This window comes from Manacus candei, unplaced genomic scaffold, assembly GCF_025592945.1.
Source record: "Manacus candei isolate 608988 ecotype Guabito, Panama unplaced genomic scaffold, ASM2559294v1 h1tg000148l, whole genome shotgun sequence".
Lineage (NCBI taxonomy): Eukaryota > Metazoa > Chordata > Aves > Passeriformes > Pipridae > Manacus > Manacus candei.
The window spans coordinates 1,494,891-1,498,446 of NW_026138196.1; positions in this window are offsets into that span (position 1 = coordinate 1,494,891).

The window sequence follows — 3,556 nt, forward strand, 5'->3', positions numbered from 1 at the left end:
CGGGATTTCCTTGAGGCAAAGGCAGGGCCTTTGCTCTAAATTAGAATCTGAAAGTGGAATTAAGGGAGACCCGGCCAGGAATTCCCACTTTTCCCCCTCAAAGCCCTGGATGGCCCCAGTGTAGAGGAGTAGTAGAATATCACAGCTTTTTCCTACCTTCTCTCCCGGGTGAGACCTGGAAATGTGCCCTTTTCCTTTAGGAAAGTTGCAGGGAAAACTGAATCCTTGGGGACCCCTTTCCTGGAAGTTGGGGGGGGGGGTGTAATTTTTTTCCCCCTGCACATTAAAAGATGTCACCTTATCCCTGTGTCCCAAGGAAGTGTCAGTCCTCATTCCCAGCTGGCTGAGTTCCCACCCCTCCCAGGCCTTTTCCAGCTCCAAAATCCCACTCCCAGGAGCGACTTCAGTCCTGGTTTTATTTCCCCCCTTCCATGCCACGGGATTCCCTGGCTGATCTCCCACGGGGAGCCCAGGAAGGAGCACTGAAGGTCCTTCTCCATGTCTGTCCTGCATCTTCCACGAGACACCGAGGTTTGGCAGGAAAAAAACCTCACGTGGATGTTGGGATGAGTCACAATCCACATTTCCACCTCACTCCGGGGTAAAATTATGGAATAAAAGGGTTTGGGGTTGGAAGGGACCTTTCAAAATCATCTCATTCCTCCCACTAGACCAGTTTGCTCCAAGCCCTGTCCAACCCAGCCTTGAGAACTTCCAGGGATGGGACAAAAAAGCTTAGGAAGGTTTTCTGGGTGCTGGTGGGAGGATAAGACCTTCCTGCTGCCTCCTTTGGAGGCTATTTAGGGATAACCCCTGTTCCAGCCAAGGAATTACTGGGAGGCGGCGCAGCCAGAGCTGCTGCGACAGCACCCGAATAACCACGGTGCTGCATTAAATATGGTAATTTTGGAGGCTTAAACATGCTAATTCCAGAGCTAATGACCAAAAAAAAAACATTGGAGCACGAGGGAAGATCACAAGGGAAAGGGCTGAAGTCGCGGTGACCGCACGGGATGGAGCAGGACTCGCTTGCTCATCAAATATCAGCCCAGATAGCATCTCACAAGGTCTTGGGATTCAAGGATGAAAGCCTGGAGCAGACCCATTAGCTCATCTGGGCAGGGCGTCTGTGTGATCCAGAGGACATCCCAGGACCTTCCAGCAGGATGAAGCTCGGGTGGCTCGGTTGGATCCCGTCAGAGATGCCGTCCCGCCGCTCCGCCTGACGCCGCCGTTCCCAGAACGAAGCTTCCCCGTGGTGACCTATTTCTCTGGGACTGGTTGGGTTTTGGGTCCAGCCCCACTCCCTGCTCTGCCCTCCCCATCCCTCCCAGGAAAGGGGGGCAGGTGGGTATGGAATTCCCGGGTGCAGCCTATCCCAGGTGGAAGCTGGCTTGGGATGGGGCTTCGCAGCTGCAGCTCCAGGAGCCCAGGTGAGACACCCCCAGCTCTGAGCATCCCTCTCCCATAGAATTCCAGCTTTGTGGCTCTTTTTTAACTCCCAGTGACCCTCTTTCCAAGTCCTGTCCTGCAGCAGACCCCGTGCCAGTTTTTGTAGGGATTGGGGGTTGCTTCCCACCAGCGTGCAGCCCTTTGGCAATGGGAATTATCCAAAAACATGGGACAGTTTCGCAGACACGGAGGGATGGGATGGGGATGGCAGTGGTGGCCACAGATATTCCTAGACTTGCAATTCATGGAATTGGGAGAACTTGCTGCCTGGGAATGTCCTTGCCATCATCATTTTGGATTCGGTCAAGTCCAGGCCTCTTGAAGGGAGACCAGCATTCCTCTGCTCCCTGACGGGGTTTGGAATTGTTCCGGGCGCTGGGTGGATGTGAATCCCACTGGGAGAACCACTGGAAGAGGTGCCACCTGGAGGGTGTCCTCCAGCACATCCCCCTGCTTGGCGTCACCTAAGGATGGGGAGGAGAGAACTGGGAAGGGGCCGTGGATTTCCCGGGGTGGATGGGAGAGAGGAATGTGGGCCACGTGGATCTGAGCCTCCTCCCAGTGCTCCCTTGAACCCGTGTGAGCTGACTGTGCCCGAAACGAGCGTCTCTGGCACAGGTTTGGGGTGAGGCAGACACCCCGCCAGGCCTGGCTGCTCAGACACGTCGCAGGGCTGCAGGGAGGAGGAATCCTGCCCCCGTTCCAGTCCAAGGGTTGATGTCAAGCTGGATGAACTCCAAGGTGAGCGACTGCAACAGTACAGAGTACTGAAATTTGTCTTTTTATTGGTTAGGCTTGACCTTAGGATGAGCTCAAGTTGGTCAACGAGGCTAACGAGGTTTCTCTGCAGTGCCGTTTACACTAAATCAAAAAATAAAACCAGATCCAAACCCATACCCTCTCTCCTTTCTAAGTGGCAGGTGATGTTTAGTTTTGGTTTTAGGGAAGGGCTTTTTTCCTCACCAAATGCTCCCTCTTTGAACCAAACCGGAATCCAGCTGTGTGTGGAGCTCTGTGCATTCCAGCTGCTCCAGAGATGTAATTTTAATTGGCATTTGATGAATATTTTAGTGCTGTCATCAGCCCTGGAGACTCTGAGCTCCTGTGTCAGCCCAGAGCTCACCTGTTTGCCAGGAGCCATTTTACAGAGAAAAAAATAAGCACATCAAAGGAGGAGAAAGAGAGAACGTCACTGGTGAGAAGCAATTTGGGGCAGCCAAAGATCTTTACGACCCAAAACTCGATGTTTCGGTGTCCAAGCTGGGAAGGAGAGACGCAGGAAGGTGGCACAAGGGAATGTGACGGTGCAGCCTGTCAGGAGCTGCAATCTTCCCAGCAGGGTGCCAGGCTTGTCCCTGCCCCTGGTTCCAAGGTCTCCAGGCTGTGCCTGAGGAATGCCCAGTGACAGTGACCTCACAAAGGGGACTTGCTGTGGGACGTGAGAGCAGAGGGATGGGGGCTTGGGGTCACGTGCACAGGTGATGCAGGGTCCCTGGAGAGGGAGGCTGGTGGAGCAGAGACCCCCGGAATGGGTCCCTGTGGGGCCCTGCAGTGAGCAGGGGATGGTGGCCGGGGCATCTCCACCAGGGATCAGTTGAAGACCCACAACACGGTGAGATCCTGGCCCAGGGACTCCCAGGCAGGAGGAATGGGGAGCGGGCAGCCAGAGGGACAGTGCAACAAGGGCCCAGAGCTGGGTGAGCTGAGGACCCCGTGGAAGGGTGGGTGGTGAGCTGGACAGCCTGCATGGGTTCCCCAAGGTCCTTGGAGCACGAGGGGACAAGGGGCCTTGTGTGGGTGGTCCTGGGACGTGTCTGTGAGGGGAGATGGTGTAAGAGGGACTGCAGGTGTTTGTGGTGGGAGCAAAGGGTTGGGGTGTCCCAGGGAGCGTTGTCATGTCAAAGCCTGAGTGTGATGAGTGATGTAACTTTGTGACAGACCCTCAGGAGCCAGTCAGTGCTGCTGGTGCTGGTGGTGCTGGTGATGTATTTCCTAGGAGGGGTCTCGTGCCCTATTTCGACGCAACCCAATGGCCTGTTGAGGCCTGGCTGTGTAAGAGGTGAAACTGGAAAAGCCCTGCTAAAATAAAGGAGGCAGAGACATC